The sequence below is a fragment of the Tiliqua scincoides genome, chromosome 4, assembly GCF_035046505.1.
Source record: "Tiliqua scincoides isolate rTilSci1 chromosome 4, rTilSci1.hap2, whole genome shotgun sequence".
In the NCBI taxonomy this organism is placed as follows: Eukaryota; Metazoa; Chordata; class Lepidosauria; order Squamata; family Scincidae; genus Tiliqua; species Tiliqua scincoides.
This window is the reverse complement of record NC_089824.1, coordinates 175297488-175312680: the sequence shown is the minus strand read 5'-3', so window position 1 is coordinate 175312680 and position 15193 is coordinate 175297488. Positions and strand designations below refer to the sequence as shown.

The 15193-nt window shown below is 46.8% G+C and overlaps 1 protein-coding gene across 4 annotated transcripts in view; it reads right to left on the bottom strand.

The window, feature by feature from the left end:
* The window catches only part of SOX13 (SRY-box transcription factor 13), a 77699-nt gene extending 67299 nt beyond the window's left edge, over positions 1-10400 (bottom strand). For 3 of the 4 annotated variants that reach the window (XM_066625743.1, XM_066625746.1, XM_066625745.1), the window contains exon 1: positions 10306-10400. The gene's annotated coding sequence lies outside the window, so the exon portion shown is untranslated. Of the gene's footprint in view, positions 1-9667; positions 9724-10305 lie in introns of those variants that run through there. The other variant, XM_066625744.1, reaches the window with a different exon arrangement.
* Positions 10401-15193: the final 4793 nt, after the last annotated feature.

Here is a 15193-nt window from a genome sequence, read left to right as displayed (position 1 = left end):
AATTAAACTTGCCCCCCCCCCCGTCACTGGGATCACCAGATCCAGGAAGTTTGTCTACACCCAAGTTGCAGATATCCGAGAATGACCCTCTTTACGTTTCCACATGGTTGCCGTACACTCCAGTGGGGAAAAAGTACAGCACTGCACTTGAGAACACTGTTGTGGGCCATATCTGCCCTCCGGTGGCTAAGTCCCCACTGACAGATTGTGCAGGGTATACAGGCCCTATGTATGCGTACAGAGAACACAGAGATGCACAGCACCCCCAAGATGTCTTTGCAATACACAAGCCCTTCCTCCATACACACACACTTCATCCATTTAGTGACCGGTGTTTCGTACAAATCCGAAAGCCATGAAGTCCCTTTTAACATGTTCCACTACCACTCAAGGGAGAACCTGAGTTCTCTGCTATCCCTATAACAGCCATTAGCAGGTCCTTCTTTAATCCTCTGAATTCTAAAAATACCAATTTCATTCTGCCTTTCCTCATTAGATTTACAAGCTTCTAAGGAGGAAGTTACTCCAGTTCCTATGGAAGTAATGTTTTAATCTAATACTATGCATACTTGCTAGCAAGTCCACTGTACGTGGTGAATTCTGCTTCATATTTAGGATCTGGCTATAATCCTACTATCACCCATGAGGGTAAATTCTACTGAAATTAATGGCTTTCATTTAATTAAGCCATCTTATTTAATGGCTCTAGGAATTGTGTTTAGGATCAGGGTGTAAAAGATAGAAGTGTGATAAACAGAAAGGCTAACCGGCAAGCAAGCACTGTACCAAATTAGACCCTTCCACTACTCTTGCTCTCTAGCTTTGTGGTTCAGTAGATCATTCAGGGATCCATTCCATGTTAAATGACATTTTAAAAGGTGAACACCTGAAACACCTTAAGAAGAAAGAGTGTGTGCTTCTTGCTTTCCTCTGACACAGCTGGAATGACTGCTTTGAAAAGATATTTTATGTTTCTGTGTTATGTTTTATAGTAAGTCTTTCCAAAGATCTTTACAACTGAAGACATGCAATGAGTACATACATACATACAGTACATGCATACATATATACAATGCATGACAAAGATGTGCACACCTGGGAGCCAAGTTTGCCACAGATCTCTGAAACACACCAATGTTGTAAAAAAGGAATGTCACATTTGCATAATATGTGAAGTGTTCATTGTGCTTTCACAGTACAGTAGTTTTGAAAGAGCTCCACAACACCACTGATGTCAATGGCAAGTTCCCTTCACATGCAACTAACATGGTTGGGGGGGTTACTTTCACTGGAATCACAGGATGAGTAGAAAGAATTACTAAAACCCTCTGCCTTTCCTATGAGTCTAGACATGATCCCACAACACTGCCCTGTGGCTGTCAAGAAAAACAAAACACATTGTGTTATTCAACCCCAATCAGCCCTCAACCTAGACACAATCCTGTACTTCTGTCCTGTTGAGGCTGAAAACTAACAAGTCAGGTGACAGATAGATAAGAACTGAAGATTTCTACCATAGGAATTTGATTTACATCTGTAAGGTAGAGCGCATACATCTTCCTCCTTGTCTCAGGGAGAATCTCTTACTTAGGCGCATGTGGTCTTAGCAAGGGAATGAATCAAAAATACACAGTCTGCTATGCAGCCACCACCATCAGTCAGCTACATGGAAACCAAAGAGCTACTTTATACCTGCCCAAGGACTTGTGACCCCGATCAGGGGAATTTTGACTTTTCTTTTTCACTTGTTTTGTTTTTTTGATTGAGCAGCAGCAACACACACACATCCCCATGTCTTTGTTGCATACTGCTTTTCAAACTCCCCTCAGATTCCAATTGTGATTTGTTGTGTAGTACTGGGGGCAGGGGCTCCCATTTGAGAAACACAAGCCCAAATCCCCCTTTGGGCAAGTGCAGAACTATCAGCACAGATCCTTAGATTCTAGCCACAGAATAAATAACACTAAAGTCCTTCCCTATAACCTGTTTTTAATATGACTGCCACTCACAGGCTAACAAATCTACCTCAGAACCCAAAGACCGTGCAACAACGGAATGTTCGAACTGATGCCTGCATAATTTCCGGAGCAACATGAAAAAAAATAGATTGAAACAATAGATTTATGATGACTGACACTCTAGATCAACTGTGCCATCGCACATTGGTGTGCTGTGAGTGATCCACAGGTGTGCCACAGGAATTTGGAGGGGAGGTCATTTTTAGTAAGGTCAGTGGGGGATGTACATCCCCACTGGCAGCGTAGTGTGCCTTGTCAATTGTCAAAAACCTGATGGTGTGCCTTGACAATTTTAGTGTCTTGTCAGTGTGCAGTGAGATGAAAAAGATTGAAAATCATAGCCCTAGATTATTGTAACAAAATCCCTTTCAGCATCCCCTCAAGTGAATGACACAACTTCCAGCAGCATCTGTCCCATCTTAATTTCCATGACCCTAACAGCAGTTTACCTGGAGCTGTACATGCAAACTCACATACTATACACCTTTGTCAGTTTGGCAACAGGGAAAAGAAATGCAAAATAAAGAAATACCAAAACAAATCTAAATTATAACCACTGGATAAACTGCCTCCATTGACAAGATCTGCTTCAGCCTTGCACACAATCAAACCATCAAATGAAACTCAAATTTATCATACAATTTCAACAGCTGCTGAACAGTTATGGTCACAATGTTAGGGGCTGATGGCCAAAATTTCATGTAACTACCTATGTTTTTATTTGTTTTTTAATTGTTACACAGCCAGGAATGCAATGGCCAATCTTACTAGGTTTTCTTTGCACAATGCCAAATAGAAGCGGAAGTTGCAAGTACTCTCACCTTGAACTTTAGAATAATATCTTATAAAAAGCAACTACAAAGGAACTAATCTGGTGGGCACTAAAAGACATGAGTAAACGGAGAGGGAAAGGACACAATGCAAGAGAAACTGAATGGACAAGAATATCTGAACTGACAGCATGTTCCAGTGCAAAATGTTTATTGTTATTAATGATACTTCATAACTCACCTTTTGGTCTCACAAAATGATCCCTGATGCAGTTTGAAAGCAAATTTTCAAAACATTTTAAAACAGTTGCAAAACAAGGCAGTGGCATTAAAAAATGTAAACAGTATATCAAAATCTGTGGTAGGCTGTTTTAAGAGTCAACTGTTTGATGTTTTATTATGAGTTCGTATTTTATATATCTTGTTAGCTGCCTTGGGCTGCAATCCTAACTACACTTTCCTGAGAGTAAGCCCCATTGAACAAAATAGGCCTTACTTCTGAGTAGACCTGGTGAGGCCTGTGCCCTTGGACTCCTACAGTGTGGGGGGAAAGCAAGGTATATGGGAAATATATCTACCTCCAGCAGCCGCATACCAGGGCCAGCCCTCTAATGTCCCCATGAGGGCAGTGGTCCATCCGGAGGGTAGCACCACTGGCGTCGCTAGGGGGGTGTGGGGGGTGCGGGCCACACCAGGTGACGCGCCAGGGGTGACGCTCTAACATCGCAGTTTTAGGAGCTACCCTGTCATGCCATACACCATTGGATACGGAATTCCCAGCGGAGTGCAATGCAAAACACAGAATTGAAATAGCTTTCAATTTCCTTTTGCTCAAAAGTTATGGCCAAAAAAACGGAAAGAAAAAAAATGCATGGATCCCTATGGAAAGTGAAAGTGAGCCGTATCGCGCGTTTACTCATGAGTAGGCGAACTTGCCTTAGTCCGTCGGAAAGGGCAGGCAGAGAGGACTCAAAGGACTTCAGAATGGTCCTGATCCAATGAATGCAGCCCCCAAAACACCTGAGAAGGAAGTCTCTCCCTCCCTCCTGCAGTCTATTGAGCTCTATGGCAGGGGTGCCCAAACCCCGGCCCTGAGGCTACATGCGGCCCTCGAGGCTTCTCAATGCGGCCCTCAGGGAGCCCCCAGTCTCCAATGAGCCTCTGGCCCTCTGGAGATTTGCTGGAGCCCGCAATGGCCCAACGCAACTACTCTCAGTATGAGAGCAACTGTTTGACCTCTTGCATGAGCTGTGGGATGAGGGCTCCTGCCACTGCTTGCTGTTTCACGTCTGTGATGCAGCAGAGCCAGCAAAGGAAAGGTCAGCCTTGCTTTGTGCAAGGCCTTTTATAGGCCTTGAGCTATTGCAAGACCTTCATTCATTCATATAAGTTCAACTTTAATATATTCATTTATGTATACTTATGCAAATTTATTCAAATTTTAAATGTAAATTAATTTTTTCCCCTGGCCCCCAACACAGTGTCAGAGAGATGATGTGGCCCTCCAGCCAAAAACTTTGGACATCCCTGCTCTATGGAAAGCAAACTCAGCCACATGGTCGCATTTACTCATGAGTAGGCAGACAAGCCTTGCCTTTTGGTCAGGCCAGGCAAAGGGGAATGTGAGGCCACCAGAAGGGTCCCAATCTGATGGAACTGGAGCACAACAAATGCTCCAGAAGGCAGCCCCCCCCCCCACTAAGAAGGACAAAGAAAAGAGGCTTCAACTGGTAAGGGGAAAGTTTTCTATTTTGCACTTGCAAAGCCATGTGGGTCTTTGTATTGATATGCCTGAAATAGGAACTTTAAACTGGGCATTGGGGAGGGCTGGAAATCTCCCTGATTCTTTTTGGGGGCTGTTATTGCAGGCAGACTACAGAGTAAGTCCCATTGACCACTATGGGACTTACTTCAGAGTAGACATGCATAGGATTGGGCTCACAGGCTGCAATCCCACCCACACTTTCCTGAGAGTAAGCCCCATTGACCACAATAGGACTTACTTCAGAGTAGATTCACTTGGTGGAACAGACTGGCTCCCCCTTATTTAATTATTTCTTTTCTTTTAATTTAATTATTTATAATTATTTATTTTAATTTGCTTGATAATGTCACTTCTGGCCATGACATCACTTCCAATGGGTCCTGGACAGATCATCATTCTAAAAAGTGGGTCCCAGCGCTAAAAGTTTGAGAACTGCTGCAATAAGGTGTTAGTAAGTTGACATGGGGTGTGTGTGAGAGACTACAAGTTTTCAAAATCACTATAATCAGAGTTTGGAGGAATAATCCCATCATGTTATATATCAAACAATGTGTAATTTCATGCAGAATGCAATGAAACAAACCACTTTGAAATATCTGTGTTCTAACAAAAGGTACAGCCAAAAACCCAGTGGGGGCGGGGCGATGGTACATCACCATGCCCACCACCTGGGGCGTTGTCCCGCCCACTGCATGGGGTGATGTGCAGGCCTCCCGCACCAGGTGACGCAAATCCTAGTGATGCCACTGGGAACCATGATGTGTGGCCACTATTCACAGCCTGGCTTCTTTTTTCCAGCCTCTGGCCTGCACGCTACTATCTGAAAAGGCAGCAAGAGAGTGTGGCAGGAGTGTAGCAGGCTTGGGGGTGTCTGGAACACAGCACTACTACCAGAGCTGCCACTGCTGCAATGGGGGACAGGAACAGCCAGTCAGGAAGGAGAAGTGTGGTGTCTCCACCAGTGGCAAGTGATGGAAGAGTGTTTGGGGAAAAGCTATAAGGGGGACGGAAGAAGAGTTGTGGGGAAGGTCAAGAGAGGTAACCTGAAGGGCCTTTGATCACAGCATGCTTTGCACACCAGGCATCAATGGGAAGAAGGGAAGAAATTGGGGGCACACACAGCATACTTCGCATGGGTGGGGAGGTGGGGACAACATCTCATGGCTGGTCTCAGGCACTGGAAAGGCTTGGGACAAGCTATAGTGTACTGTGAACTTACCTCCAAGGCTTTCCCAAGCAACTACATAAATCTTGTTAATAACAACAACAGCAGCTATGTCTTTGCTGGCTTCTGAAAGGTGAGCAGCAAAACTGAGCCCTTGGGAGGACATTCCACAGCTGTGGTGCCGCAACAAAAAAAGTCTGATTCTACTCATGAAAGCTGGAACTACATTTATGAGCAACACAAGGCAAAGGGCAAGGAAAGTCACCGCATGATGTCATGTCACATACTAAGCATCTCTAGGAATGGCAGGGAAGAGAGAAGAAGGTGCCACGGAGCGGTTGTCTTTGCGAGCAGCTCCATGTCACTACTAAAATCTGGATCCCCTCTTCAAAGGTAGCATCCCCTGAAAATTCCTACCTCTGATGCACTCTTGTGAACAGCCTGTGAGTTTTAAAACTGGAACAGTTAAAATGCCAAAAAGCAAGAAAAATGCAAAACTGAGAAACTGCTATCCACGGGGGCCAGTATTTACATCTTTCCAACCTAGTGCCTGAACTCTGCACACAGTAGTGTTTATTACCATTGAATGTTTACTGCTGTGCCCATGAATCAGCCCTTGGTCAGAATGACTAAAGAGTTAAGCAATTTGTCTCCCTCCTGGTTGGAGCAACCTTTGCTTGTCCGAAGTGTATGATTTGATTCTGGTTCCAACCTGGCATAATCACACAAAAAGAGCGAGGATCCCCCACAATGTTGTTGTTCCTTAGGAAGGGTAAAACTAGTTTGCACTATTTGTTTCACTAAACAATGAAACAAAAGGTTTCTGTCCTCAAAAGGTTATGCTGCAACCTTAGATAAGACTTGGAATTTGGGAGCCAGTGTGTTACCCTAGGCGATCTGCCTGTTGCCGCCAGAGAAACTGCACTCATTAGGATGGATCACGAGTCACAAATATAGCCAGAGTGCTACAGGGGAAGTTACATGCAATGGTCAAATTCTAAATAAAGCAGACTGAATTCTCAGCAAATGTATTTATATATCCGCCCTACCAAGTAGCACAGTTTACAGTGTGTGCACAAAACACACTAACTGCAACTCAAGAAAAAAATAAATATTACACACTGTCACATCCCTCCGGGCTCCCCTATCAACTGGCAAGCCTTGCTTTGACAGGAATCTGTCAGCAGGACAGGATCTTTCTCAGGCATGTGCATTTCCAAGCCCCACTAATGTTTTGAAACAGGCTCCTAAGATTTGGTAGCAGTCAAAACTGTAAATTCTGTCCAGGTGGCTCAAAGAAATGGAGGATCCTTAAACATCACATTTTTTTTTCCATACTGCTGTAACATGGGCTTGGGGGAAAAATAATTTGGATGGCAAGTATGAGATCCCTGAAATTATCAAGCATACATGGTCTCTGGACTGCAGACTGGACTTGGACTGAGCACAACAGCGCCATCAGTTTACCTCTTGCACTTGTGCATCACAGGGAGAGACCAAACTGGATAGGACAGGACAGGTCCTCTTCACCTGCCTTGCACGCCATTTTACCATCTTTCTGATTCACGTGAGCCCTAGCAACAAAATGTCAAACACACCCTAATAACAAACAATGGGGTCTCTGCCCCCCCAATCAAGATTAACTTGAACTTTGCTGCAGTTGGGCAACAGTGATGCTGTATGCAACCACAGTAAGCCCATTCTCTGCAATCAAGCTATCAGTCCTCATTGTCACAGAACCTAAGGAAAGATGCCTTCCCATTCAGACAAAAATAGAGGAAAGGCGAGATGATGCTGACATCAATTACCAAAGTTTCTGTGATTCAGAATAACAGAATTGGAAGTGTGCCACAAGGTCATCTAGTTCAACCCCTTCCTGAAGCAGGAAGTCCACCTACAGCATATCCAGCAGGTGTCTCTCGAGCCTCTGCTTGAAGAGCTAAAGTGGCTTCAGAGGAGATACTGCAAAGTGTGTACTAGGTCAGTGTTTCTCAACCAGTTGTACGGGTACCACCAGTGGTACCTGAGGTGGTGTCTGGTAGTATTTGTGGGACTCCCAGAATCTGCTGCCTGGCAGTGAGTCAAGTGACAAACATCGATAGCAGGCTTGGCTTGGCAGGCAGAGCTCCAAAGCATGCTTTTCATGCACTCTAAAAAGTAACCCTGTCCAGCCTGAGTCTCTTACTGTCACATCGCATCTGGCCTCATAATCCAGAAGTAACTGGCGATGACATCAGTACTAGTTACTTCTGGTGGTACTTTCAATAGGTAGATCATGAGATACATGATCTCTCATGAGATACATGAGCAAAAGATTGCTACAAAAGATTGCTAAGATGAGGTACAGCAGGGGATAAATGTTGAGAAACACTGTTCTAGGACAAAAAAATTTTTTCATTTATTTAGCTATGTAAACTGCTTTGTGAACTCTTGTTGAAAGCCGGTATAGAAGTATTTTAAATTTTACTTTATACAGACGTATGAAGTTGACTTGTCCCAAGTCAGATTACTGGTTTACCAACTTTAGTCTTGTCTACTCTGGATGGCAACAGCTCTTCAGGGTTTCATACAGAGAAGCCCTATTCGGACATACCAGGGATTGAACCCACATACAGAGCAGGTGCCATGCCACTGATCTTGACACTGGTCCTAAATGCTGACTGATTGACAATTCGGCCTCACTCCTCACTCTTAAGAGGCTGAAAATAATTGGATTGTTTTGGTTTGGTCATGCAAATACTGGAGCATTTCTACTCTGTAGAGTAGATACAATCAGTCTCTCTCTCTCTCTCTCCTATTAAATTCACATCATGTAGTGATCAAATTTGTCAGAATGGGTCTCAAAGCCCCCACTGCATCCCTTCCCCAGATACTCAAATCAGAGTCAAAACACTGTGATGATAATAAAGTAATAAGAATCAGGTTATGCTAAAACATAACAACCCCCCCCCCCCAAAAAGGAATAATGCTATCATCTCCTGCACAAAGGGCAGTAAAAGATGAGATCCAGAAAGAGACGGTGTCACGTCTAGAACATAGGAGGGAGAATCCTTCTCACATGCCATTTACAGGAGGGCAATGCATGTGTCAGTAATTGCGTACATTCTACAAAAGATTGCTAAGAAACTCAATGTGATCTGCACAAAGCAGTATCTTTTTTTCAAGAAAGCAAGAGAGAGAAAGAGGAGGAGGAGATGAAGAAGAAGAAAATGCAGGTTAAGGTTATAGTCCTACCCACTCCCCTTTGTAAGTGAGAATTAACCTCTTAACTTGGTTGGTGTCTGGCTGCATATTTTATAGCATGCTTGGTGACCTCTGCTGGTGCCTACAACTGTAAGAGCATCACCCTGCCTATCACCCATTTACTATGAAATCATTGTATTACGGAACCCCACAGACGAGCTGGCGAGACAGTGCCCCTAGTCAGTTATAAATATGCTGTTTTGTTTTGGCCAGGGGGGGGGGGAGAAAGAGAGGCAAGCAGGAAATGGGAAGAGAGGAGAAAGTTACTCTGATTCTCCTGGAAAGGGTCCCCCAGCATTGCCTCCCAAGCCCGACCAATCTGATTATTAAGCTTTGCCATAAGTCTCTCCGCAAATGAATGTCTGGCAACTAACAAGGTCTGATAGGATCTCTGTCCAGGGACAGAGAAAGCCCTGCTAAACAGAAGGCAGGGGAGATGGTGCAGAGAACCTGATGGTCTGCTTTTTATTGGGGAAGGCAGAGGGAGGGGAAAGAAAGAAAGAAAGAAAGAAAGAAAGAAAGAAAGAAAGAAAGAAAGAAAGAAAGAAAGAAAGAAAGAAGTTTAACCCCTTCTCCTCTGGAACTTATTAGTAAATTGACAGGACCTGATCTCCTTACTTCCTGCTCTGCAAAACAGTGCCCTAGAGTGGAGTTGGACCACTTTGTGGGGAGGGGGGGGTGAGTTTGGAATCCACACAGTGCTTACTCCAAAGTAGCTTTGGCAGATGTCCACAGAATTACTCCCAAGTGAGGGGTCTTGAGGACCACAGAAGAGATCCGCTGCTGACCCCCCACGAGAGCCTCGTTGATTTTAATGGGGCATCCCTTCTGCTTGGGTGGATTTGCAGCCGTCCAGAAGAACTTTCGCCGATTGCTCCACCTTCCGCTGGTGCTGCCCCGTGGACTTCAAGGCACAGCCCGCACAAATGGGCGCACGCGAAGACACAGAGCCCCCTTTGTGGGCTTGGCAGCAGGGGGAGGGAGGCGCTTTCCAAACCCCAGCCCGTCCGAACATGAGTTGCTCCCCGCGAACTGGGGAGGGAGACATGAACGAAGGGCTCGAAAGGAAGGAACCGGACGGGACAGACGGTGCGTGGACATGACATGTGCAGGGACACGCAGCATCCCTCCCAGAAGTGGGATCTCTCGTGTCTCCACAGCCACAAGTGATCCGAGCCCCCAAGACCCTCCAGTGACTCCCCCCGGGAGGGGCTCCGGAGGCTGACACTGCCGGCGGGCTCTCGACGGAGCCCGGGAGCGGTGGCGCGCGGAGGGGCGCTCCCCGGGGGAGGCGGGCGCGAGCCCGGGCTTTCCCGGCACCCGGGCGGGGGAGGAGGCACTTACGACGCTGCTGCGGGCAGGACTCGGCGCGGCGCGGCGCGGCTCCCTCCGGCTGCGAGCTGCTCCCCTCCGTCGGGCGCCTCGGCTGTTGTCTTCGCGGCCGCCCCGCCCCAGGGGCAGGCCGGAGCCGTCTTCCCCTCCCTCTTGCGCTCCGTGCTCCAGAGGCGGCGGGGCTGTCCGAGTGCAGGCTGCGGGCTCCGAGGGGAGGGAGCGGCGGTGGCGGTGGGAGGGACGCGCCTCGCTTCTCCTCTCCGCCGGCCGTGCGCGCTGTTCCCGAGGAGCATCCCTCCCCCTTCCTCCCCCCAAGGGACAGGTTGCCCCCCGCGCAGCCCCTCTCGGCTGAGCCCCCAGTTGCTGCCAGAGCCGCATCTCCCCCCCCCACTAACTCCTCCCCCCATGAAGTTTGGGGCAGCCTCGCCACGTGCTTAAGAGTCCAATCCTATGCAGATCTACTCAGAAGTAAGTCTCATCATAGTCAACGGGGTTTACTCCCAGGTAAGTGTGGATAGGACTGCAGCCTAAGGGCGCAAGCCTATCCAACTTTCCAGCACTGGTGCAGCCGGGCCAACGGGGCATGCGCTGCACCCTGTGCTTGGGGGGCAATCACTGAGGCCTCCTCCAGGCAAGGGAATGTTTGTTCCATTTCCTTTTGCGGCTGCACCGGCACTGGAAACTTGGATAGGACTGGGCCCCAAATCGCTCCGATCTTCAGCCTTGGTTTCCAAAGTCTCTCCGCCTTGTGGATCTGAGAGGGCGGAAATTCTCCAGCCGACCAAACAGCGCAACCCTACTAGGAACGTCTATTCAAAACTAAGTGTCATTGAGTTCCATGGGAGTTATTGCCATATAAGTGCACACAGGATTGCAGCTGAATCAGTGGTGGGGTTAATGGAGAGGGTGCAAGCCGTCTAACTGCTGCAGACACACTAACCCTATTGGGCTTCTTCCCCCCAGGGCCCATGAGAGGGGGTTCAAGGGGGTAATTTGTACCCAGTCCCAGGGTCAAAAAGAGGGCCCAGGAGCCAATGGAGGGGCCTCAGACATTTCCTGGGATCTTACATTTTCCAATCTCACCTGGACTTGCTTCCTACATGGGATGCTGTAGACTGCCACAACCATAAGCACCAGGCCCAGGAATGCATACATGACAGTGTCAAATCTGGGAGGAAACTGGACTGCTACAGTAGCTCTTTGGCTTGTGGATCCACTTACCGTGAACTGCCCAGGTACACAGCTGCAGGACTATTTTGGTCCACACAGGTCATTTTCCATTCTAGTATGAGCCTAAATACGGATACATTCTCTGCAATGATTTTTCTATATTTAAAAGATTTTAGAGAGACTTAAGAGTTTGTTTAGTATTCCATATTTTTCTATGTAGCTGTGGATGCTGCATGGGCAGGTAAACCCAGATACTGCATTGGGAAGCCCAGTAGACCTGGGCTCCAAAGACTTTTCCTGCTGTTGCCACCTTCCCCCTGCCCTGTTTTGCCCCATCTTGGCCCATGTTCTGCCAATCCCCATCACCACTCTTCCCCCACTCTGTTTTACCCCTCACCTGGGGCCCAAAAGAAACTTTGTACACCCTGATAAAATTCCTCTCTGATGCCCTGCTTCCCCCCCTATAACTAGCTTGGAGTTGTGGGACAGAAGCAAGTGAAATCGAGGTATGCTCCTGCAGCTGGCTTGTGCTTTGGGCTGTTGGATGGAGAGATTTTCAGAGAAGCCTGGCTTTTGTATGAACCCACTTTGTTGTTGTTTTTCATTCAGTTTGTGATCCAAAGGAAAGTTCTTGCATGGGGGGGGGGGGGAATCAAGCCAGCAAGCAAGTTAAAGAACCGTCATCACTACCCGCACCTGCTGGGGCTGCCTTAGAATTGAAGTAGGCTCTCCCCTTCCAGTCACAGCAGCCATAGAAATATCAAATGCCCTGCAAGGAAGAGGAGGAGAAAAGAAGCAAACAAGGCATATCCCTGTCTCTCAGCCTTGTTCTGATTTATGTAAGCCACCTTGGGATCCTGGCTGCTAACGGGTGGAGTACAAATGCTTTATGTCAAGAAATAAATATACTCTCCACTGAATCAAGCAATCAATGCATTAGGACTGCAGTGTGAATATCAGTTTGATTTGAGTTCCTGACACCCCACTTGAAAGTCTGCTCCTTTGGAACAGTGAATGCGGCTGGCATTAGATTGGGGGTGATTTAGCTCACAGCTGTATAAACAGATACATTGGCCGATATGATTTATTATGCATCTATTATGAGTGGTGATGATGGGTAATTTTAATGTGTCACTTTAGTGACCCACTTCGTATCTTATAGGGAAAAAAGAGGAAATAAGCTATTAAAAATAAACTACAAATGATCCAGCTAAAGTTAAGCACTTAGAAGTCCTGTTGGTTTCAGTGACATGCTCAGAGGAAGTATGCCACTAATTATTGGCAGCTGGCAGGAGTGAGGCACAAGTCTGGCCCAAGCAGTGGCATACCCAGGGGGGCCCTGGGTACTGTGCTTGGTGGGGGCCATGCTGCGACCCTCTCATGCCAAGAACAGCACTGATAGTGGCTGCAGGAGCGCAGCCACTGTTGGCACGGTTCTGCGCCACTCTGAGGGTTGCCCCCTTTCCCTTTCTTTAAAAGGGAGGAGAGGAGGGCGGTGCTCAGATCAGCAGGTTGGCAACCTTCAGTCTCGAAAGACTATGGTATAAGCCTACAGCACCCAGTATTCCCAGGCGGTCTCCTATCCAAGTACTAACCAGGCCAGACAAAATTGGGCATCTGCAGGGCAACAGTTGCTCTGATCAGCAGGAAACCATGCCAAGAGTGGCTGTGCTCCTGCAGCCACTCTCAGCATGGTTCCCAACGTGTCTAAGGACCACCGCCCTCCTCCCCTTTAAAGAAAGGGGAGGGAAAAAGGGGCAGCCCTCAGAGTGGTGGAAAGCAGCATGTGCCTCCTCTGATTTTGGAGGCTCCGATAAAGCATTAGAAGTGGCACAAAAGGCTCCATCAGAACCTGGGCTGCCTCTTTCCCACCTGCCAAGTAAGGTGGGGCAGACTGTGACACCATGCCTCAAGTACCAGGAGGTCTTGGGCCCAGAGGTGGTCCTGGGCTTTGTTCTGCCTGGGGCCACCTCTGTCTTTGCTGCCCCCCTACCCCTGATCTATTTGAAAAGGGGAACGGACGAGGCAGCCGCACAGAAGTAACTGCAGTGACAATGTTGTCACTGCAGTTACTTCTGGGGTGGGGTGGGGGCGGCAAAGACAGAGGTGACCCTGGGCAGAGAACAGCCCAGGACCACCTCTGGGCCCAACACCTCCTAGCACCTGAGGCATGGTGTCACAGTCTGCCCCACCTTACTTGGCAATGTACAGGAGATGTATAGCAACTTCCATTCCCTGCATTGAAAAAGGAAGAGGGAGGTGGCCTTTGTGTTTCCTGCATTCTTCTTCCTTTTCTAGTCCAGAGAATGGAAGGAGGTGAAGTGGTGGGGGTGAGTGAGCAGAGGGAGGGTGGTGCTTCCTGCCAGTCTGCTACCTGAGGCAATCATCTCAGTTGGCCTCAGATGCTCTAGTCCTAGTGGAGCAGCAACAGGGAAGGGTTATTGCCTTGCTTGTGGGCTTCCTGGAGGTATTTGGTTGAGCACTGTGGGAAATAAAATGCTGGTCTGTCTGGACCCTTTGTCTAAGTCAGCAGGGCTTTTTTAATGACAGAATTCAGGCCAACCTTAAACCTCTCCCACTGAAATCAGTGGGATTTATCAGTGTTCCAATGTGGCTGCCTCATAACTTTGATGATGGTGATAAACCTTAGAAACACATAGTAGAATGATGCTAGTTTGAATTTTCTGTGCCATTCTGTGCCAAGCCAAATAGAACTTGGGTTCCTTTATGCATTCCAGAAACTTGGAGCAAAGAAGGGATGTTAACTTTTTAATTTGCACCAAGCCCTAAGGTTTGAAGGCCCTTAAGGTGGGTTTGAAATCTAAATACTTTAAGAAGCCCACCTCAGTCAATATCTTGTCCTTATTCAAATTGGCCTTAAAAAGGAATTTAAAGAAATATGTCAGTGTCTGGGCAACCAGAATGCTCAAACCACCAGCTGTCATGGTGACTATAAAAAAAATTAGCAAAACAGTTGTTATGTAAGAAAATAAATAATGGGCATAAACATTGAAAAGAAGAACTATAATGGGGAAATGTTACCATCTTCCTGGGCATGTTGTCTCTCTGACCTGATGGCTACTATATTTAAACATAGAGCACAGCTACAATGAGAGCTTTCAAAACTGGAATTAGTTAACAAATCAGAATTTCTTGGCATCAGAGCTGAAGTGGTGCTTATGAAGAGTCCTTCCATTGCAAAAGGCAATTGCCTCCTACTTGGTGCTGCAAAGGTTTTGTGTGCGTGGGTTTATACATGGTACTCATCTTTTGCCATTCAGCTGTCAACATCTTTTGATGCCTTTACTTTTAGTGTACACCTGGTCACCTTGCTTGATGCTCCAGTCCCAAGATCCTTCTATATATAGCATGACTTTCTTAGTCTACTTTATGCAACCGATGCGATATACTATTGCTTATGAAAGCTCATGCAATACAGTAACTCAGTTCATCATCTCAAAGCACCACAGGAGTTTTTGTCTTTTGGCTACTATTGCCCAACTCAAATCCTGAAAACTATCTATTGGAAACATGTATTGTTTTTTGATTGTCCACAGTTCTTTGGAAGCAGGCCCTGCCTTTTGTCATGTAAGGAGTGTGACTTCATCCCCTATTTGTTTTATTTCATTCTAACACACTAAATGACTACGGAGATCCTAGATTCTTCCAAGAAAATTGTAGTTAGGAGGTCATGCTTTTGCTTTGAGACATGCTAGATCAAGCCACTAGA